Genomic DNA, 25392 nt, shown 5'->3' on the forward strand with positions numbered 1-25392 from the left:
CAACAGTCTTCTATTGCTAAACACAGGCTACACTGAAGATTTGCTCATCCATCCATCTTACAAAACGTTAATTAACACATAATTGAGTTTATATTTGTTTGTCAGTGTGTTTTTTTTACTTTTTTATTTTGTTTATTTATTTATTTATTTTGATAAAAACACACTTAATTGTGGATCAATGAACAACAATTTATTTTGTATTGTTTACCAGAACAGAAAATATTATTTCATTTAAGCAAAAAAAAAAAAATAATAATAATAATAACATTAATAATCAACAAGACAAAACCAGAGAAAGAAAAGAAAAGAAAAGAAAAGAAAATTAACAGGCAGAGTCAAATGTAGCTTTGCAAAGGAAATATATTATCGACATTGTTGGTCGTCATCATTGTCGTCATTGCCACTGCTACTGCCACCATCACCACCATCACCACCACCACTATTGCCGCCGCCGCCGCCGCCGCCACCACCACCACCACCATCATTATCATCATCATCATCATCATCATCATCATCATCATCATCATCATCATCATCATCACCTATTTCTTTACTACCCACAAAGGGGCTAAACACAGAGAGGACAAACAAGGACAGACAAACGGATTAAGTCGATTACGACGACCCCCCAGTGCGTAACTGGTACTTAATTTATCGACCCCCAAAAGGATGAAAGGCAAAGTCGACCTCAGCAGAATTTGAACTCACAATGTAACGGCAGACAAAATACAGCTACGCATTTCGCCTGGCATGCTAACGTCTCTGCCAGCTCGCCACCTATCATCACAACCATATCACCAACACCACTACCAACACCACCACCACAACCTCTGCCGCTGCCACCACCACCACCATCATCATGCCAGCATAGAAAACAGACTTAAAATGATAGTGATGATGATGATGACATTGTATACATTTTTTAATGTCATTAATATATAAAAGGATCTCCATCAGCTCCCACGATGATATTTCAGTTGTTTGATCTAGTGCACAATCTACTCAATGACATTAGCATATAAGCAGCTGAATATTCCATAGACTGAAGTATCCTTAATATTAATTTCAGGTGAAATTAGTATACCAGTGTTAAAAGGGTGTTTTAAATTACAAATTGTGAACTCTCTTATCATAGATGAGAGATGAGGGATCAGCAATTTCTTGCTAAACAACCTGCACAATTAACTTGTTTATAGTATAAAGGCGCAGGAGTGGCTGTGTGGTAAGTAGCTTGCTTACCAACTACATGGTTCTGGGCTCAGTCCCACTGTGTGGCACCTTGGGCAAGTATCTTCTACTATAGCCTTGGGCTGACCAAAGCCTTGTGAGTGGATTTGGTGGATGGAAACTAAAAGAACCCTGTTGTATATATGTATATGTGTGTGAGTTTGTGTGTCTGTGTTTGTCCACCCCAACATCACTTGACAACCGATGCTGGTATGTTTACGTCCCCGTAACTTAGTGGTTCAGCAAAAAAGACCGATAAAATAAGTACTAGGCTTACAAATAATAAGTCCTGGGGTCAATTTGCTTGACTAAAGGCAGTGCTCCAGCATGGCCACAGTCAAATGGTTGAAACAAGTAAAAGAGTAAAAGAGTGATCAAATGTTTGTGCCGTACACGAACTCACTCTCTCCATTAAATCAGTATTACCTGTACAGGTGCATGATGTGCAACTGGTCAGATGTCAAATTGATCAGAGAACAATGCATCACCCACTCCAAAAATTGAAAATGTTTATCAGGCAATCACGGGAGCAACATTTTAATCACAAGGCCATGTGCTATGACTTAAATTACAAATAAAATCCATCAAAGAGGTTTCTTTATAGTTTCTCTTTATCCAATTACACTCACTAGGCTCAAGGTTATGGTAAAATTCATTTGTCCTAGAGGCAAATGGTGGAATTGAAAGCAGGACCATGTGGTTGAAAGAGCGAGAGAACTGAAACATGTCATATTTGGAAGCCCTTGTACATGCATGAACTACTTCTTGTAACGAATTCAGTTAAATTTTGGGAAAGAAGCAGTATACTTGGAAACAGATATTAGAGCCAAAAGCCTTCAAAATAACTAATGAAAAGTTAAAGTTTTAGTTTATAGGAAAGGAAACATGATGTCACGTGTGTTAGGCAACTGGCCATAACCAAAATACAGAAAATGATTAGGTAAGCTGATAGTGAAAGTAGAATTTATCAGTAAAAGTTCATGTGAGATAAATTCTTTCAAATACGCAGAAGGTTTCTTAGATGTAATTGCTGTGTGTGTGTGTGTACACAAACACATATAATATATATGTATGAGGTGGTGGGGGGCATATAATTAATTACACAATGAAAACTATTTTATTAAAATATTGTGAACACTATCCAGCTCTATTTTAGTGCACACAAATAGATACAAACGGATATAAAACAAATGCTTGTAAAATTTAATTGAATTTTAGAGAAAACTAATTATTAAATCTGAACTGTTTTAATTGGATGCTGTATTGACCAATTCTGTCAGCAAGTTGGCAGCATTTAAATAATTCCTTTTAGCAATAGAGAATATTTGGCAAGAATTTTTCGTTGTCCTTGCTTTACTGAATACAATCAACAATTTCTGACTTTTCATGCTGACCCCGTGTATACCAGCTTTGATTTTTAATTTATGTTCTGCTAGCCTATGAACAAACAATTATAAATCAGATTATTTATATGGCAGAATACATAGCAATGTATTTATATGCTGTGTGCTTTCATACATAGAGTGACATGCAAATAAATAAAACAGGATTTATCATAAAATGCAGTATTATTTCAGAATTACTTTGATTCAAATCTTCGATGATAAAATATCTAGAGAAAATTAAAAGATGTAACTTTCCTTATACAATCCCTACGCATGCTGCCCTATTACTTTTGCACTCTATCCCTCCACTTTTCCCGCAATAATTCCTGTCAAAAATTCCTTCCCTTCTTCCTCTTCCCAGCAACACTCATCCCATCCTTTTCTCTTACCATTTGCATTCCACTTCTTAAAATCCTTGCCTACTCTCTCTTTTATTCTCTCTCAGTCATTGGGACCTCTTTAGGCAGTTAGCTTTGCAAGTTATGAGACAATCCTTACTAGTGCTGGTATATATTTTATTAATATCTAGTTGTTGAACCACTAAGTTACAGGACATAAAGTGAAGCTAAAAGAGTGCGAAGGTATTTAAACTATAAAAATAAATATTAACCTAACACATATGCACCCATATATATATATATATATATATATATAGATAGATAGATAGATAGATAGATAGATAGATTGATAGATAGAGAGATAGAGAGATAGGTAGGTAGATAGATAGATAAATAGATAAATATGATAGATAGATAGATAGATATAGGGAGAATTCACAAAAAAACAAAAGATGAAGACAGGTGGTGTAGACGACAAACAGATGTATTAGTTTAACACTCAGGAAGTGAAAAAGTCTTTAACGTTTCGGGCCTACGCTCTTCCACAGTAAGGAACACAGAAAGAAACAAGGAGAGAAAATAAAGAATGTGTAGTGGCTAGCAATCTATCATGGCGAATACATATATATATATATATTATATATATATATATATGTATATGGTGTATTTTATACACACAGCAACTTCTAACAATTGTGACAGCAAGTGGCTCAGTGGCTCTGGTGTTGTACTCACAATTGCAAGATTGTGGTTTCCATTCCCAGAATGAGTAGTGAGTTGTGTTTATGAGAAACACACTTCATTTCACATTGTTCCACTCTACTCAGCTGCAAATGAACAAACCTGCAACACACTGGTGTCCCATTCAGAATGACTGCTGTGATTTCAATCACTTCTACACTATGGAAACTGAGCACCCACAATTATGGTTCCCCAGACTCAAAGACAGCAATCTCCAGCGAACTTATTTACTTTGTACTTAACAACAAACACTTCATGAGTGTGCAATAAATATTTCAATCATGAAACATAACATCATAAACCACAACCAGGAATAAAGAACAAATGCAGAGCTGATATCCACTTACGGAGGTGCAGGCATGACTGTGTGGAAAGAACCATATGGTTCAGGGTACAGTTCCACTGCATGACACCTTGGACAAATGTTTTCTACTATAGCCTTGTGAACAGTTATGGTAGACGGAAACTGGAAGAAGCCTATCATATGTGTGTGTTTGTTTGTTTAGTTAATAAAAAATCATGTATCAGAAAGAAACACACCCAGGAGTGCAAATAAGGCCACATCTTATACTCTCTTTTACTTGTTTCAGTCATTTGACTGCGGCCATGCTGGAGCACCGCCTTTAATCGAGCAACTCGACCCTGGGACTTATTCTTTTTGTAAGCCCAGTACTTATTCTATCGGTCTCTTTTGCCAAACCGCTAAGTAACGGGGACATAAACACACCAGCATCGGTTGTCAAGCGATGCTAGGGGGACAAACACACACATGCATATATATATATATATATACATATATACGACGGGCTTCTTTTCAGTTTCCGTCGACCAAATCCACTCACAAGGCTTTGGTCAGCCCGAGGCTATAGTAGAAGACACTTGCCCAAGATACCACGCAGTGGGACTGAACCCGGAACCATGTGGTTGGTAATCAAGCTACTTACCACACAGCCACTCCTGCACCTTTATGTTTATAGATATATTGGTTTGGTGAGTACTTCATTCAAGAAACATTTTCTGAACAACCAGTCAACCTTCAGAGTCCCAGAAAAATGGTTTGTCACGTCTGTGGCTAGCCATCTGTGACACCTCAAAGATCAAGGGACTCTGTGTGATGTCAGGTGGAAATTAATTGATTTTTCCAGCCTGTGTATTTATGGGAGTGACCATTCTGAGACCTGCATCATGTTAGAGAACCAAAATTCTTATGGACTTTAAGAAGCTTGGTGCATTAAACAGCCACAAAGAAGTGTTTTCTAAATATATCCACTTCAAGCAGTACTTACTAGAAAACTGGATTTTTTTTTTTCTTGTAAAGCCTCTCTGAGTCTATAAAGGTTTTTTTTTCCCCTGATTAAGGGGAAATAACATGTACTCATTAACATTTTCTCATATTCCTCAAGTCTTGAGCATTTCCTCACATCTGCAACATAATTATTTTAAAATTTTGTATTTATATTGAGTCTGATGAGCTGTCCACAACGCTTTGACTTTGTGGGTGTGAAACCTTAGGTAACTGTATATAAAATTTTGTTGTAATAAGTATATATAGGCGCAGGAGTGGCTGTGTGGTAAGTAGCTTGCTAACCAACCACATGGTTCCGTGTTCAGTCCCACTGCATGGCATCTTGGGCAAGTGTCTTCTGCTATAGCCCCAGGCCGACCAATGCCTTGTGAGTGGATTTGGTAGACAGAAACTGAAAGAAGCCTGTCGTATATATGTACCTATGTATATATATATGTATGTGTGTCTGTTTGTGTGTCTGTGTTTGTCCCCCTAGCATTGCTTGACAACCGATGCTGGTGTGTTTACGTCCCCGTCACTTAGCGGTTTGGCAAAAGAGACCGATAGAATAAGTACTGGGCTTACAAAGAATAAGTCCCGGGGTCGATTTGCTCGACTAAAGGCGGTGCTCCAGCATGGCCGCAGTCAAATGACTGAAACAAGTAAAAGAGTAAAAGAGAGTAAAAGAGAGTATATGTATATATGTATACATATATACGTGTGTATATATTTATGTGTGTGCATCTGTATTTTTTCCACCACCATTGGTTGGCAACTGATGCTTGTGTCTATATGTCCCCGTAACTTAGTGGTTCGGCAAAGGAGACTAATAAAATAAGTACTACAAAAATAAATCCTGGAGTTGATTTCTTTGACTAAAACCCTTTAAGGTAGTGATCCAGCATGGCCACAGTCAAATTACTGAAACAAAAGAATATAAGTATACCATATAACATTTTTGTTAACTCTTTTAAAAGTGACAGATAAAGCAGAGCTATTCTCAAATATAAATGTGACACAATACCACATCATAGTTTTATGTCATTTTAAGTCATATTTACATAAAATATACACATCTGACTTCTCGTGTTATCTTTCCTCCATTAAGAAAAGAATGAAAGCCCAATGTGTGGTTTACTGGAACTATGATACGATAAAACAAAATAATTTTTAAGGAATCTGAACCCTTAAAGCGAATTTCTATTGCATTGAATATCACAAAGACGGTATTGTATATTCTAGTGTCTCACATATAGTTAAACTTAGTTATCATATGAATATATACGCACATATGTGTTATGTATATATATATATATGTGTGTGTGTATATATATATGTATATATATATGTATATATATATGTGTATATGTATATATATATATATTATATATATATATATATATATGTATATATATATACACATATATATACATATATATATATATAATATATATATATATATGTATATATATATATACACATATATATACATATATATATATATATATATATATATTATATATATATATATACATATACACATATATATATACATATATGTATATATATATATACACACACACTCACACATATATATGTATATATAAGCACATATAGACTATGTATACACATACAAAAACACATATGCATACAGACTCACACACATACACACACAAACGAATATACATATGTATGCTCATACCTGTTTTTAACAGCTCATGACAGATTCATAGCATGCAGGTGAACACGTGTGCCCATATATGCGTGTGTGTGTATGTGTGTATGTGTGCATGTGTGCTTGTGTGTGTATCTGTATCTCTATGTCTATATATTCATAAGATATTTACTTTAAAAACCACCTTTACTTAAAATAGGTTTCCTTGTGTAGTTTTTCTGATATAGTCTGAACTATACAGATTTCACAACAGGTGTTCCACCATTATCGTGTCTATTCTTCATGTAAACACATTCTCACCAAAAACTATACAAAAATTCTTCCTTGCAACAATATTATTATTTTCGTTATTACTACCATTGTTGTTATGATTATCATTATTATTATTATTATTATTATTATTATTATTATTATTATTATTATTATTATTATTATAAAAGAAATTATTCAAATTATTAGAATTATCATTATTGTTATTTTTTTCATTTTTAATAATAATAATAATAATAATAATAATAATAATAATAATCTTTATTATCATCATTATTATTCAGAATTTCAAGTTGAACACAAAGATTTTATTCAAAGGATAAAAATGCAGTTTTAACTTTCTCAAAAGAGCAGTTCTTCCTTTCTAAATAAATCTGTGAATTCTAGAGATTCTCAATACTGAAGAAGAAAAAAATAAAACCAAAACGATAAACTGTCATATTGACTATTTTTATGGATTTTTGACAGTGATAAATAAGAATTTACGCACTTTTGGAGCTGATCGTTTGAGCTATGAACTCTGTTGTGCTTTTGTTTTATTTCGATTTAGTTATTATTTTTCGATTTATTTATTATATTTCGATTCACAACTTTCCCTTTTTTGCCTCCCCCACATAGCACCTTCTGCTTTTCTTATTTTCTTTTTCTTCTTTGTTCAAACATTTATCCTTTTCTCTCTACCCCATTCTCATCATAATCCTCATCATATCTATTATTTTATACACACACATACACACACATACATGCACATACATATGCACATACATGTATAGGAACAGACATATATGCATGCATTAATTATCTATCTATCTATCTATTTATCTATCTATCTATCTATCTATCTATCTATCTATCTATCTATCTATCTATTTATCTATCTATCTGTCTAATTATTAATCAATTCATCTCTCTCTTTCCCTCTTTACAATATATATATATATATATATATATACTTTTATTCTTTTACATGTTTCTGTCATTTGACTGAAGCCATGCTGGAGAAGAGCCTTTAGTCAAATAAATCAACTCCAGGACTTATTCTTTGCAAGCCTAGTACTTATTCTACAGGGCTCTTTTGCTGAACCACTAAGTTACAGGAACATAAACACACCAGTGTTGGTTGTTAAGCGATGGCGGGGAAACAAACACACACACACACAAATATTTATACAGATACATATACACACACACACACACACATATATATATATATATATCCGATAGTCTTCTTCCAGTTTCTGTCTACCAAAAATCCACTCAGAAGGGTTTGGGTGGCCTGAGGCTATAGTAGAAGACACTTGCCCCAGTTGCTATGCAGTAGGGCTGAAACACAAACCATATGGTTAGGAAGCAAGCTTCTTCCCACACATCCACACTTGCACCTATGTAGATATCTCTAGAGTCGCAGACGTGGCTCTATGGTAAGACGCTTGCAGTCCCACTGCATGGCACCTTTGGCAAATATCTTCTACTATACTCTCGCGCCACCCAAAGCCTTGTGAGTGGATTTGGTAGATAGAAACTGAAAGAAGCTTTTTGTGGGTATATATGTGTGTGTGTGTGTGTGTGTATTTGTATGTGTGTATCTGTGGTTGTCCCCTCCGCCCATCACTAGACAACCGATGTTGGTATGTTTATACCTTTAACTCTGAACAGGTCATAAAAATTGTCCTGGAAGAGATTATTTTACCAGTAAAGACAAGAAATTCTTTGAATAGAGAATAATGGATCTGCCTACAAGATAGAAGAAGGTATTGTAATAAACAGTAATTATACCATTGACTGAAACCAAAACACTCTGTGTTCAAAACTTGTGTGTCATTCTTGCTTTAAAAACTGAATGGATTTTTGGCCAATGCAATATGCTTGACTAAAATCTGTCTAATTATCACCTATACCATCCCTGAAGACATTGATGATGATACAGATGTGTTGGTTCTTCTGTGTTCATCATACATATACAGCTGTGTGTAACCTTTTTCCAAATCAATGTAATGATTTTCATACATTGCTTTAGTTCTCTTTAAAATTAATAAAATTGTCTTCCAGATTTGTGGAATTTGTTGTTCATCATTTACAATTTCTGCGCTAAATGGTGAATCTGTTTAATTCACATCAGACTTACGTTTGTAATATGGAACAGAAGTGACTATTTCAACTAAATTTTCTTTATTCAATTCCTGTTGGATAAACAGTTCCTAATTTCTTTTTTAACAATATCTGCCTATCTGTTTCCTATTGAAACAGATGTATAAATTATGCTAGTATTTAAAATGGTTTGCTGGCAGAATTGTTAGCATGCTGGAAAAAATGCTATATGGCATTTCACCTGTCTTACGGTGGCTGGCTGGTAGAATTGTTACTGCACCTTAAGGTGGTAAGCTGGCAGAAACATTAACATGCCAGGTGAAATGCTTAGTGGTATTTCGTCTGCCACTACATTCTGAGTTCAAATTCCGCCGAAGTCATCTTTGCCTTTCATCCTTTCGGGGCTGATTAAATAAGTACTAGTTACACACTGGGGTCGATATAATTGACTTAACCCATTTGTCTGTCCTTGTTTGTCCTATCTATGTTTAGCCCCTTGTGGGTAGTAAAGAAAGAGGTATTTCATCTGTCTTTGCATTCTGAGTTAAAATTCTGCTGAGGTCGACTTTGCCTTTCATCCTTTCAGGGTCAATAAACTAAGTACCAGTTGTGTACTGAGATCGATCTAATCAACTGACTCCCTCCCCAAAAATTTCGGCCCTTGAGTCTAGAGTAGAAAAGAATTGGTGTTGCACCAGCAAAATTGCTTAGCAGTATTTTCTCCATCTTTACATTCTGTGTTCAAATGCTGCTGAAGTCAGCTTTGCCTTTCACCTATTCAAGGTTGATAAAATAAGTACCAGTTGAATACTGGGGTTGATTGATATAACTGACTTATCTCCTCCACCAAAATTGCTGGCCTTGTGCCAAAATTTGAAGCCTTTTAATTTACCAGTTTTTAGTAATTTCCTAATTTGGAATCATATTGATCATTTTAACTAAATCTTTCTGCAATTCCTGTTGGACAAATAATTCCTTGACAAAATCAACCAACGTTCTTCTATTGAACAGGTGATACCAATTATGTCACTATTTAGTAATTTCATAATATGGAACTATAGTGACTGTTTCAAGAAAAAAAAAAAAAATATATATATATATATACACACATGCACACACTGTATATTTGGTGTTAATTTGCTTCAGCTTTATTTTTTACATTAATCTTAATCTTATTTCTGCCAGAGTTCTTTCGTCACACTTCTGTGACCTCATCAGTGGTCCTTTGCTTTCTTCTTTCTTATTTGTGTGTCTCTTTTTAATACAAAATGACTGATCGCTAGTAAGGAGAGAAACACAATAGGAAAGAAGAAAGCAAAGGTCCACTGATGAGGTCACAGAAGTGTGATGAAAGAACTCTAGCCGAAATAAGATTAAGATTAATGTAAAAAAATAAATAAAGCTATATATATATATATATATATAATATATATATATATATATATATATATTACTTAGCCCTCAGACAATAATCTGGTTTTCTTTGATATCATTAAGTATTTCTTTTGTATAAATGTTTAATATAATTTGATTTAAAATTACAAATTTTACTTTGATCAAATGGTCAAATAAGTTGTGTAGTATTTGATAGTAAAAACAGAACTTTAACACTCTGATGTTATAAATCACAGGGATGTCACAGAGTGCTATTGATTAATGATAAAATTTTGAAGTCAACATTATTTTTTCCTTTGTATACACTTCAGTTTTAGGAACAAAGATTTAACAAAAACAGTTTTTAAATATTGCAATAATAATCCACAAATATTATTTACATGCAAATGAAGTAAAAAAGATATTTTCATTCAATCCAATCATTGCATAAATTAAATTCATCTACAGAAGAAGCATAATTTTCATAGCAAATATATCACCTGATTTAAATTTTTATGTGTTTTCTATAAAGTTGATGCAGATTTTGCAGTTAGGGTGACCATAATTTACTATTGTTGTTGCCTCTGTGCTGAATAATTTGTCATGAGTAAATAATTATTTTATGTAAATTGTTGTCTTTTGTTTCGTATTATTTTGTGTATTTTGAGTGCATTTCCCTCCCCCACTTCTTCAGTCTTGCTTTAATAATGGAATACTTTGTTGAATAATGTTGTATATTGTTTGTATTTCTTGGGCTGTATATTATAATGTAACATAGAGTATTTGATTCTATTTCCAATTAATTTTACTAGGTACTAGATTTCAAGTTGCAATCCTTTTTATTTCAAGTTTCAAAATTCACAACCATCGAACATATTCTTCATGTGAGATCAAATGGTAAATTTAGTTTTGCCTGTTTTGGGTGGAAAGAATTAAACAGTAAGCACAATTTATAGTGTATGTTGCATTCAACTTTTGATTGTTTTTTTTTATTATTGAAATATCTAGGAACGTTAATTGATTTTGACTGTATTCCATTGTGAACTGTATATTATTTTTATTATTAATTGACTGAGGTCTGGCAAACCAGATGGCTGCACCAGGCTCCAATCTAATCTGGCAGAGTTTCTTCAGCTGGATGCTCTTCCTAATGCCAACCAGTCTGAGAGTGTAGTGGGTGCTATTATGTACCACTGGCACGAGGACCAGTCAGGCAATACAGCCAACAGCCATGCTCAAATGGTACTTTTTATGTGCCACCTGCACCGGAGCCAGTCCAGCGGCATTGGCAATGACCTCGCTCGAATGTTTTTTTACCGTCTAACCCATGCTAGCATGGAAAGCAGAAGTTAAATGATGATGATGATGATTAACATTTTGAAATCATGAAGTTGGTCAAGATTGTGGCTCTAAAGAATGGAACAGTCATCTAAGTCCCATTTCCAATTTTCTGAAAGAAGCTGATTAAGTGTCTTTGTCTATTTTTTCTTAAATTTAGACTTCTAAGTAAGCTATGTTCAAAATCCCATTCATCAGGGAAATCTTTGCCACCATCATAGTCTCAGATATTTTTTTCTGCTTTAATAGTGGCATTTAGCAAATACCACCATTAAATCAAAAAACATTTTGTAAGATGAATTTAAATCCTTCAATAATTAATATTTTTTGTATTTGTTCTGGGATTTCATTGGAAAATTTTCAAGCCAGTATTTCATAGGTTTTAGTCATAAGTTATGTGGGATAGAAGATTAGAAATTTCTTCTTTCAAATAATACAATGCCAGTGCTCAACTTTGTGTGGGTTTGAATTAGTAGGTCCAAATCTTCTCTGGTGTGGTTCTCAGCAGTACCTCTACTCATTTGATTGGTCTATGTGTTTCCCATGTTAGGCCAGCCACAATTAATCTTAATTCAAAATTGTTGATTAGTGGAATATTTATACACCTTAAAACTGATTTTTTACATCCATTGCATATCATATTACACTTAGAAATTTTGAGAACTCTATAAGAATTGCTGGTTTTGCATTGAAAACTCATTAAGTAGTTGCAGTCTTTATTTGTTAAATCCTTCTGGTGTAGATGAATGAAAGTACTAAGTTTCTTTATTTATTTTGATGGTTGGTAATCGCTTATCTTCTAATATGTTTCTTTATTAGCCACACAGGACTGAACACATATGGGACAAATCAAAAAGTAGAGCTTTTCTTTTTGTGGAGAAAAAAGGTGGGGTAGGTTTTCGATCAAAAGGGATCGTAAAAAGGAAAAAAAAAGAAAAAAAGAAAAAGTGATCAATAGCGATCGTGTATCACAGAAATGTCATGATGTAAAATGTAAAGAGGGAAGCAGATAAAGTTTATCCATAGAAAGAAAAGCCTATGGAAAAGACCACGGTAACCTCGGTCATTAATGACACATGTTAACACATTTATTTGCAAGTAAGTAACTCTCAGTTTAAAATTTTTCCAGGTTCATAGGATTATGCTCAAGGTGGGTTCGTCATTCATATGTGCCATCCTTGCTACATTCACCCATCTGTTTTTGAAACATTCGCTAGACAAAACTTGCCTCTCTACTCTCACTTTCCTTTTCAAGTGATACTTGAAGAAGCTGCTGTCTTGTAGTAAGGATAATGCAGCATTTTGTAGACATGGTATTTCATCTGTTCCTACTGGTTTCCCATCTCACTGTGACTTTATTTTCTTTCATACACTTTTTAATATTTTATTTCCTTTAGCAGCTTCAAAATTGGACATAATTAGTCTCTTCTCATCACCATACTTTTATTTTATGATGCAAGCCATCTGGATGCAATCTACTTATAACAGAACAATATGTTACCATTATGTTAGCTCATACTGGCTTAAAAATTTCTTTAAATTGGCATGATCACTCAGGTACTTGTGTTTTGCTTTTTTATATTCTAAGAAGACCTCTTATCTAAAATGTCATATCAAACTGGATTTTTAAAAATTTGCTTTTTTTCCATTATTTTAATAACTTCATCACTCATCCATTTTTTACTCCTTTATCTATTCTGACAGAGTTTTGTTTCCAAGCAGGTTTTGGTTATGTTCTAGTTTTCTTCTGTTGGCTCTCTGTTAATTGGTTCTTGAATTCGTTCTTCATTGTATAAATATTCATATCTGTTTTGCATTTCCACATTTTATTTCTTTCAACAATCTGTCCGTCTGTCTGTCTGTCTTAACATTTTAGTTTAATTGCTTTTGTCTCTTAGTGATTTTTTTTTTCTTAAGTATAATTTGTAATTTAATTAGCATTGGATTATTATCTGAATTGATATCTACTCCAGGCTATGTTTTTGCTTGTTTCATATAGTTTCTAAACTGCTGGTTTATCAGTATGAAGACTATCTGATTTCTTGTTATGCCACCTGAATTCTTCAACAGGTATAATTTTCTTGTTGGTTACAGGAATAGTGTGTTGATGATTATCGAACTGTTTCTTCGACAAAGATCTATCAGTCAGTCACTTTTTCTATTTCTTTCAACTAATATGAATTGATCTATTATCTCTTGATTTTTTTTCATCAAAATCTTCCAGTATATTTGTGATTTCTTAAGTTTCAGTGCATTTTATTACAATTTAAATTTGCTCCATGTCCTCGTCACTGTGTTCTTACATAAGAGTATATATCTGTATGATGTCGATTTAAAAGGTTTTCCTTGTAGCTTCCTTATCATTTTATTCAACATTTCTCAGTATTCAAAGTGTGATTTTACTCAAGTATTTTTACTATTAAAATTCCTTCTTTTTTATTCTCCTTTTCCATCAGAATAGAATGTAGTATAGTTTGCACTTACTATTTTATCATCACATATCCATTTAGTTTTAGATATTCGCATGTTGTAAATATTCAATTCTTTTTTCTGTTTCTTGCATTAGAATGATAACATTTTCCTGGTTGTTGTAGTGTTTTTGTGTTCCAGCTTCTAGATGTAATAGTTTATTTATAGCTTCTTGAAGCCATACTGTTTGACTATAACATTCCTTTAAAGTTTGTGCAGCAATCATCATCAAATATCCTATTCACTGGCGATTTGGTTTCTTCTTCTTTGTATGTAGTATCTGGATCAGTATCCAGTTCTCTATCCTTTTCCTGTATTTTTCTTATGCTATGAATGTTTAATTATTGGTATGAACGAAATTGAATTCCAATCCCTTCCATAGCATCTGGATACAAGTGACTTTTAGGCTAGGGAGTGCCCTGGATGTGCCCCACCAGCATCACCACCACCACCACCACACACACTTGTCTTCAGTGCTATTGATATTTGTTTTGTTTTATCAACCCCTGCTACCATTCCAGTCACTGAGTACTTATGATGTGATATCCTTTATACCATAATCCTTCTTACACTATCAATACTCTTTATTCAAATCATTAGTCAAAGTGAGATGGCCCAAATGCCACTGGTAAGCAATATCAATTTCTTTGAACAATAAGGGATTGGTACACAGGCACCAAAAACCAGTGCTAATACCCACATTCACTTTGATGAAAATATGAAACAGAATAAGTTTACAAAGATAAAGCTTTTCATCAACCTATATAATACACCCCTTACAATTTAAATATATTTGGTTTCTTCCTTCAGTCTTAACAACAATGTTGAATCATTCACTTCATTACTCTGGGTAACTTCCTGTGTAAAACGCTATTTTATTTATACAGTCATCTTCACCAGATTATTTTATGGAAATGGTAAATAAAAGAAATAAGTTTTTGCTTAAAATATATCAAAACAAAATATGGTAGAATGCTGGTTCCATTAGATTATTGGGATTATATTCAATTAGATTACTTTTAATGCAAGCTGTGCAGGTAAAGAATAATCTTTCAGTTATGCGAATAAAGAATTCTTATTATTGAAAATTATTGGCATAGTGTGAAAGATTGAAACAAGAAACATTAATTGAATACATGCTTCTAATTAAAAGAAGAAACACACTGGGAAAAATGCTCAATCTTAGATATTTTTTCTGTCTTGTTTCTTTTTCCTCAAATGTATTTCATAATTTATTCTACTCATAATGAAAGGAATTGGTTTAAAAATTTTATCACAATTATTTAATATTTCACAAATAAAACTAAACACATTTATTATACTTTTGTTTTCTCTTACAAATATAAACTTACAATCTGTGAACGAAAATAGCAAAAACACTTGGGAAAAAAAAACCTAAAGCAAAAGATTAAATATTCCTAAAATAACAATATCATACAATAATTGCCTAAGGAAATAGGCTACGCATGCATTACATAGACGAATGCTTTAAGTTATAATTATTCCTATAATATCTCCATCGCTTTATATTTAAAGGCATTCGTTATAATAAGCTGTCAGAAGGAAAATAATAAAGAAAATAAAAAAATAAATGCAAACACTAACCCTCAAAGACTTGAATTAGTAAATTGTGTGGATTCAAGACAGAGTTTCTTGGATCTAAAACAAGAAAGAGACATTCATAATAAATCTTTATTTGTTTCATTAAGTAGCAGAACTTCCTTGACTTTCTAGTTTAGTTAATTAGGGTTGAGTTCATTTTGGATGATAAAATATATACTCATTTACTCGTTTACTTGTTTCAGTTATTTGACTGTGGCCATGCTGGAGCAACGCCTTTAGTCGAGCAAATTGACCACAGGACTTATTCTTTGTAAGCTTAGTACTTATTCTATCGGTCTCTTTTGCCAAACCACTAAGTTACAGGGATGCAAGCACACCAGCATCGGTTGTCAAGCAATGTTGGGGGGACAAACACTGACACACAAACATACACACACACACACATACACATATATATACATGTATACGACGGGCTTCTTTCAGTTTCTGTCTAACAAATCCACTCACAAGGCTTTGGTCAGCCTGAGGCTAAAGCAGAAGACACTTACCGAAGGTGCCATGCAGTGGAACTGAACTGTGTGGCTGGTAAGCAAGCTACTTACCACACTGCCATTCCTACGCCTATGGAAAATATGGAATGCTTCATGAATTTGCATGTCATCTTTGCCCAGGAGCTATGCTAATCTTCTCTGTATCGTTCCAATTTTAGTTCCAATTTTAGACTATGTATCGCCATAGCTACTCTATGTTCACGCTAAAAGTTTTGTAATAAGTAGGATTCAGATAAAGAAAGAAACAAAAGGGTTGAGTGATTGTGGTATCTAAAAGGAGAGACTAAATCATATCATTTTGAAGTTAAGGTATAAAAGAGCTGAAAAAAAATGTATTTTTGTGAAATATTGGAATATTTAAAAGGACTAAATGACCATAATTAAAACTTGTTTTTCTATGACCAAATGTCTTTGAGTGTTGATAGCTAAACAGCTAAATAGTCTCCCTCATCAACAACTGTAAGTATCATGATACCTTTTGTAATCTAAATAGGTTTGTCGAGATTTCATACACTGGGGATTTTCTACCAATTTTCTTATTCATGGAAACCTCTAGATTGGGAAAAGTGGCTGTGTGGTAAGTAGCTTGCTTACCAACCACATGGTTCCGGGTTCAGTCCCACTGCGTAGCACCTTGGGCAAGTGTCTTCTACTATAGCCTCGGACCGACCAAAGCCTTGTGAGTGGATTTGGTAGACGGAAACTGGAAGAAGCCCGTCGTATATATGTATATGTATATACGTGTGTGTTTGTGTGTCTGTGTTTGTCCCCCACAACATCGCTTGGCAACTGCTGGTGGTGTGTTTACATCCCTGTAACTTAGCAGTTCGGCAAAAAAGACCGATGGAATAAGTACTAGGCTCACTAAGAATAAGTCCTGGGGTCGATTTGTTCGACTAAAGTCAGTGCTCCAGCATGGCCGCAGTCAAATGACTGAAACAAACAAAAGAGTAAAAAAGAGTAAAAGAGTAACATAAAAGACATGTAAAAAAATAATCATAGTCATGCTGCAAATAAAAAGTAAAATAAAATTGTGTCAGTATAAGTTGTTTGATATCTAGTCTTGTTTATTTAACAATATCGACTTCATAGTTAAGATATTAAGAGTTAGTGGATTAAATGAATTTACTTCTTGTCATTGAAAATTATAATATTTGGATATTACTTGTAACTAAGTTTTCTATATTCTATTTCTTTTCCTTTATTTTGATTGTTTGTTCATTATTAAATACAGTGAAAATGTTCTTCAACAAAAATATTTAGAAATTGCATTAACTTGTAATGCTTTTGTGCTTATAGTAGGGTACTCCGTTAATAATGCAATCCAAAATTTTATCAGTTCCACTTATTGAGATTTTGATTTTTAGGTAAAATCCATTACAATGCCTATTTTCTGTTCCTTTACTTTCTATAAAAATTGTTTATGTTTAAGGAGTCTATAAATGGTTTTTCAACTGAAAGTCGGTTTTCAATTTTAACTGGAAAATATTCTAGTATTGATTTTCATATATATCAGACAAATATTGCAAAACTGAGTTTTATGTATTTTGACGTACAGAAATATTTGATATTAAAAGAAAAATACTAAGGTTTTCAAAGCATTCAATATCATTCTTACTTGCTTAGTCCTTCCACAGTTTTAGTTTTTGAAGCATGTTATATTGGTACTGCAGATTGAAAGGCAAATCTCATTCAAATAAGTAAATATGTCAGGAACACATGCCTTATCCCAATTCACATATGATCTTTCATTTCGGATAGAAATTTTTTAAGTTTGAAAGAATGTCAAGTCAGAAATAATCCAATTTCTTCATGCAGTTCATAAAATCCCCCCATCACGTTTTCAGTCATAACTTCAGTTCTGTATGAGTTCCCTTATTTCTTGCATTTTACATCTTTGATTTAATAAAATTGACCAATTTTGCAGCACCATTTATAATTAATTTCAGAACTTAAGGCATATATTTTACTGCTTCTACTTGGTGAGAAAAACAGTACTGTTTATCAACATTCTGATTTTCTTTTTAATTTTTGCAACAACAGCACTAAAGATTTTTCTTACTATATTTGCAGCTCTATTAGTGCAAACATTGGAAAAACGTTTTCACAAATTATATATATTTTCTACAAATGAATTGATTCAATTAAATATTACTTCTCCTTTAGTATGATTCTCTCCAAATGCTGGTGGGTTAATGCCATTTTGAATGTCACCTTCATAAGTGTAACTTATAAACACAAATAAAACTGGTAAATTAGCAACACGTGTACACTCATCCGATTGAAGAAAGAAAGCTGAGTTCATTTTATCCTATTTTATTAGCTCAGCTTCACATCTTTAAACTGTGTCACCAGAAAATGATACATTACCTATATTTTTGACGTATAAGGTATTCCATCATATATTTTGCAAAGGGTATTATTAGATTATCTGTTTCTGTTTGTGCTTCACCTACTTTTGCTAATCAATAAACAGTATATGAAACAAGCAAAATACTTTTTGGGTTTTGGCTTATAATAAATAATGAAAATGTAAGTTTCCTTTGATTTCATTCCAAACATTTTCTTTCAAAATAGTCTTCACACAGATTTTTTAAGAAAACAATTGTTTTAACCCTAAATATCGTTTTAACTTCCTTGGGTCACCATCAACTAAGATGGAGTCTGTGTCAGTATATGCATGTACAAAGCTTTTCAGAAAACTGGCAGCTGCCCATACATTCATCTGACATTTACCTATTCTTTACTACCCACAAGGGGCTAAACACAGAGGGGACAAACAAGGACAGACAAACGGATTAAGTCGATTGCATCGACCCCAGTGCGTGACTGGTACTTAATTTATCGACCCCGAAAGGAAGAAAGGCAAAGTCGACCTCGGCGGAATTTGAACTCAGAACATAACGGCAGACGAAATACGGCTACGCATTTCGCCTGGAATGCTAACGGTTCTGCCAGCTCACTGCCCTCATGCTACCAATGTTTATCCAAGAGAAAGACCACTGACTGGGACTCACACAGTTTGGCACCAGTGTCATTGTAGGCATTACCATCAGAAGGAAGGAATTTCAACCGCGATTTGCAGTCTGCTACCACAACAGCTCCTTTATAGGATCCAGTTTGCTCAAGACATCATCAGGAGGAACCACGTTTGGTTTCGGCCCCTACTCGTCTACCGTTTTGACGTGGCGCCCCCCCTTTCGGAGGTGTCTTCAGCTCTGGTGTTGAGTGCATGTCTTCTTTCTTCTTCTTTCTCATGTTCCCCGGTCTCTTCGATGTAGTGTCAACGAGTGTCAGCGGGTGACTGACTGTCTTGTCAAATTTCCCTTTAAATACCTGCTGCTAGGCTCCAGCAGGAAGCCCCAGCAAGTTGTCACATGACACTGTCTCAACTTTAACTGACCAATGAAGAAAAAGTAATGAAATAAATACCACCAGGCTGTGAGTTGCTCTGTGGGTTATTCACTAACCTTGATTGCTTTAGTTTTACTGGGCTACAAAAAAAAAAACTGTTAATACTTCAAACCTTCCTATTTTCATCAAGGCTAAGCAGAAATTTTTGCAGAAGACTGGCAATTGTTTATACATTCATCTGACACTTACTATGCTACCAATGTTTAACCAAGGGAAAAACCACTGACTGGGACTGACACAGCATACCAGTGTAGGCATTTCCATCAGAACACAAAGTAATGGAACAGACACAACCAGGCTGCAAGTTGCTCTGTGAATATTTTTTGCACATTAATATTTGTAATGGACTATTAAGCCCAAAAACTGTAAAAACTGTTGTGAGAGGTTCAATACCTCGCTTTGTTTATTTTGTTTTAAAAAAAAAAAGAACAATGTTTTAGAGAAGAAAATTGGCGGGTGTTTTTGCCTTCTCTCATCAATATCATCCTTATTTCATCATTCACCTCATCAATGTTTATGTCCAGCCCGCAGCTACTCTTTGTAATGCCTTTATGGCAAATTTATATGAAATAAAGTTGCTCTGTGAGTTACTCACTAACCTTGATTGCTTTAGCTTTACTATACTCAAAATCTTCCTACATTCATCACACTATTTAATTAGTCAAGTTTTATCACCAGTCCAGGTGAAATCATAAGCAAAATTGTGTCATCATATTTTCTTTTGTCAGTTTTAATGTTCATCATATTGTCTGGACGTTGCCTATGAGCATTGAACTTAATGTTGACTTAAGCTGAGAAATGGTTCTTGCTTTTTATACTTTACTTGGATTCTGCCTCTTAACACTTGATTTATTATTGACTTTTTAATTATTCATCCACTGGGGACATAAACAGTGTGATGCATCGATTATAGAACACTATAATTTCCTAAAACATTTACCTTCCCTAGTCATGCATTAGGAAAACCACTAAACCATTTCACACTCATATAGTGCTTTATTTTTAACAACCACTTCACAGTTATGGAGTCCTAAAATGAAAGCAATTGAAAATTATCGCATAATATTAGCTTGAGTTGCCAAATTTCAGCAGAATATATCCAGAATTAATATTCTTACATCAAAACTAAGTACCTATTATTGGAGCAGAAGTTACTGAAAATATCCAATATAAACTTACATTAAGTCTGTGTACGTGCATGTCTGTGTGTATGTGTGTGTGTCCACACTGCCTGACTTTGCTCCACCTGTGTGTTTGTGTGGCTGTGTATGTGCTTATGTATACATGTGTGTGTGACAACTGATCAGTTGCTGAATAAAACAATAAGGTGAAGGTAAGGAAAACAGATGGAGAAAGAAAGAAGGAAAGGGAGAAAAATTTTGGACAGAAAGAGGGCATGTTTTTTGTGTTACATCTAATGGTGTGTGTGTATGTGTTCATTGTTTTAACAGCAATGCATGTATAGCTATGTGTCTAGTCATAGTACTGTATCAGTAGCAAGCAGTTTCTATTTTATTATTTTGTGTACATCATTGATTAAGTTGAATATAAATGCAGATGTTGCTGAATACAAAGTGTTTCATTATAATTATCTGCATTCATCTTTCAGAACATTCAGTCATCTGAAAGGTTACTTCTCTGTTTTTCTAACCTGTCATGGTTTAGGTGTATCTATTTCAGTTCATCGTCAAACCACTTTACATGATGGTTTTTGCATCGGCTGACACAAATTACAAGAGATTAAAATAAAATGTTAATCTTTGTAGAATGTACGAGCAAAACGCCCCTCCCCCATCCAATGGACAATGCTGTGTTGTCAAACATTTAAACCAAATTTTCTCAAAATAACTTGTCCAACAGTCCCATAGGCCTCCCCTTTGAGAAACACTGATTTAACCTAAATTTGAGACACCAGCAAAAGAAGAAATAAAGATAGACTTTTTTCTATTCCAAGTAAAACGATTTTACAAATGCACGTTCCCACGGCTTTATCGATCGCATTTTCACCTGGAATCGATTTTTGTAATTTTTTTCAAGACTTATACACGCCCTGATACCGTTGGTATCTACATATCAAATTTGAATGCAATCGGATGGAAGATACCCGAGATCCTAGAAGCTACACACACACAGAACGGATTTTATATAATAGATTGGGCAGAGCATCAGTTTAATGGCCTTCCAATCATCAGCCAGTATACTTCATCAACTGGGTATGAATGACAGAAACAGGTATTTCTATCACTCCAATGAAACACAGAGTATTCTCTTAAAAGTTTTAATTAGTTGGCTGGTTGGGTGGGTGGGTGGGTGGGTGGGTTGGTTGGTGGGGGTGGGTCGGTCGGTTGTTTGGTTGGTCAGCTGGTTGAGTGCTGAGTTAGTCCAGCCTATACACCTGAGCTTCAGACAATAGTTTAACAGTAATTTTCTTAATCAGTCAGGTGTTATTCTCTATCATAATTTTCCCCATCTACTTCTTCCTTGTGGCGTCCATTTCAATGCTGTTTTGCATATCAATGAATTGATATTCACAGAACAATTACTTGCTAATGTCTAAATTTTCAGTCATTCTTTTACCAAGTTTCGGGGTCTGTGTGATGATCATCATAAAATTTCATTATGCCAGAGATAATTAATGTACAACATTCTTGAGATTTTTATCAATTTAGTGAAAGACATTCAACTTTTTCATGAATGTAGCAGTTTCCTTCTACATTTCACTCCAAAAAATACCCATTGGTATTATGATGATATTCTGCTGGAGAATCAATGTGTGTTGAACGTATTCACAGAGCAAAGTTTGTACATTCTTTGAAACACTGTTGTCATCTTTCCTATTCTGTATTTGACCCTTCTTTTAAAGCAGTGGTGCTCAATTGGGGCCCATATGGACTCTGAGAGTCATTATAAGGCCTCTGAGAGTCAATATAATGAATTTTCGAAACATGTGTCGAAAGTAAAAATATTTGATTACACCTGCGTTAAATTCCATTTATTTATTCATATATATATATATATACATATGTATGTATATATCAAAATTATTTTACTTATTAAAAAACAGCTATACCAACAATCCAACATACCTCCATCGTCAGCTGCCCAACAGATATCATTATGGTTTTGACACCTGGGCAGTACCAACAGCACTAAAATAAGTGTTGTATGGGAATAAACATACCAAAGAAACCATAACTTCCAAGCACATTTACCCTAAATAGAGAGGAGCAACTAGCTACCAGGAACTTTTTATTGAGGAGCTGCTTCATCCAATGAGCGTTACTTGGTATAAGTTAGTAGCTTCTAAGCTGAAGTGAAAACAGTATGTTCTCTATCTATCTCCTTACCTTCTTGGAGACGTTAGGTAAAATTATAATGTGTCCATCTGTTTTAATTTAATTAAATTCTATGTCTTTATGCAGCTGAGGATTGCTCTGCATTTGAATTGATGCAATGATTGCATTGTTCAATTAAATGAAGTTGCATGAAATGATAGTACTGCATTACCTCTGGATATCCTTGCCGCTTATTTTGATTTTATATGTTTATATATATATATATAAAAGTATGTATATAATATGCATATTATGAATATGTAAGTGCATTTCTGGCCTGTCCTTGTATTTGTCCTTATAACACACTAAACAGCCAGTGTTCCTACATATTTAAGGGCAAGACAATGGCTGATGCAGCTTGGTGCCAGTGATGTTGCAGCCCAGTTTTACAGCTGAATGAACTGAAGTAATGTGAAATAAAGTGTTTTGCTCAATAACACAACACATAGCCCAGTCCAGGAATTGAACTCACTACCTCATGATCGTGAACCAGATGCTCTAACCACTGAGCCATGTGCCTTCACATGAATGGCTAAACATTAATAAAACTGTGAAAAACAACACTTTAACTAAAATACTTGAGCAAAATTACAGATGGAGATAATATTTTAAGGACATTAGCCTTGTTGGAGAATATTTCCCTTTGACCATGAAAGAAATTAATTTAATAAAAATTACATGAGCTTCTAAAGACAGCTAACTTTACATGTAGTCTACTAAAACATCCAATTAATGGTTTAAACAAAGTTAGCATTATTAAATACTAAGTAGGCTATAAAGAAGAAAAAATATCAAACACTTCTTTGATTGTTGTAAGTAAATTTAATATAATTTACAATCAAGACCAGAAGTATATATATATATATATATATATATATATATATATATATATATATATATATATTATATATATATATATATATATAAATATAATACATACATAAATTAATATATATATAGATAAATTAATACATATGTGTGTGTGTATATATATCTATTATATAAAATCTGTTCTGCATGTCTGTGTGTGTCTTCTAGGATCTCGGGCATCCTCCATCCGATTGTGCTCAAATGTGATATGTAGATACCAACGGTATCAGGGCATGTATAAGTCTTGAAAAAATTACAAAAATCAATTCCAAGTAAAGTGAATAAAATCGTTTTTCTTTGGAATAGAAAAACGTCTATCTCTATTTCTTTTTTTTGCTGGTGTCTCAAATTTAGGTTAAATCAGTGTTTCTGAAAGGAGAGGCCTATGGGATGGTCGGACAAGTTGTTTTGAGAAAATTTGGTTTAAATGTTTGACAACTCAGCACCATTCATTGGACAGGAGGCGTTTTGTTCATATATATATATATATATATATATAATATATATATATGTATATGTATGTGTGTATATATTATTTCATTCTTTTGCTTACAAGGTTTTGGTTAGCCTGAGGCTATAGTAGAAGACATTTGCTCAGGGTACTACACAGCCATACCTGCCCCTATATATACATATATATGTATGTATGATAGCTCTGCATTGCCAAGACTTGAAAAAATATAGCAAAAAATAAAAAGGGTACAGTGAAGGAGAGAAAAAAAAAGAAATAGTTGTAAATAAGTGTTATTCTCGTATAAGCAGTGGCACTTGTTTCTAATCTTTTGCAAACTCCATGGAAACAAGTGAGGGATGATGACAGGAAAATTAAATGGTCATAGAAAATCTGTCCCCTTAAATTATGTCTGAACCATGGAAGCATGAAAAAAAACAGAAGATAAAACATTGATAATGATAGTGGTGATGATGATGATGATGATGTAGTGTTGCTAATGTGTCTTAAAACCTGACCTAGCATTAGTTTACAGTCCTTTTTTGTTGCTAATGCTACATCTGTAAGTTTAAATCAGTCTTCTTTTTATCATTTTGCTGTCAACATGACATATTTAATCCCTAGCCTTTATCAATTTGGAACAATTAAATATTCCCAGTAAGAGGTTTATATACAATATACCGCTTGTTTCTAGTCACCGTTTCTAGAATGGCACCAGTATTGTCAAGTGCAGTAAGGCAGAGAGCTGGTAGAATTACCAGCTTGGCAGACAAACAGCTTAGTGCCATTTTGTCTGTCGTAACGTTCTGAGTTAAAATTTGATTCGTAATTGATTTTGCCTTTCATCCTTCTGGGGTTGATAAAATATTAATCCCAGTTGACTACTGGGGTTAATATAATTGATTTACTGTTTCCCCTGAAATTGTTAGCCTTGCACCAGAATTTGAAATATGAAATTAATATTTTCAAGTGCAGTAGTTGGTTTGAAACAAATAGTGACAATCTGACCCATTATATG

General features: G+C 33.8%; 1 pseudogene; it reads right to left on the bottom strand.

The window, feature by feature from the left end:
- Nucleotides 1–16379: 16379 nt before the first annotated feature.
- LOC115218176 lies at nt 16380–16479 on the bottom strand (annotated as a pseudogene).
- Nucleotides 16480–25392: the final 8913 nt, after the last annotated feature.

Source organism: Octopus sinensis, linkage group LG12 (assembly GCF_006345805.1).
Source record: "Octopus sinensis linkage group LG12, ASM634580v1, whole genome shotgun sequence".
Taxonomy (NCBI): Eukaryota; Metazoa; Mollusca; class Cephalopoda; order Octopoda; family Octopodidae; genus Octopus; species Octopus sinensis.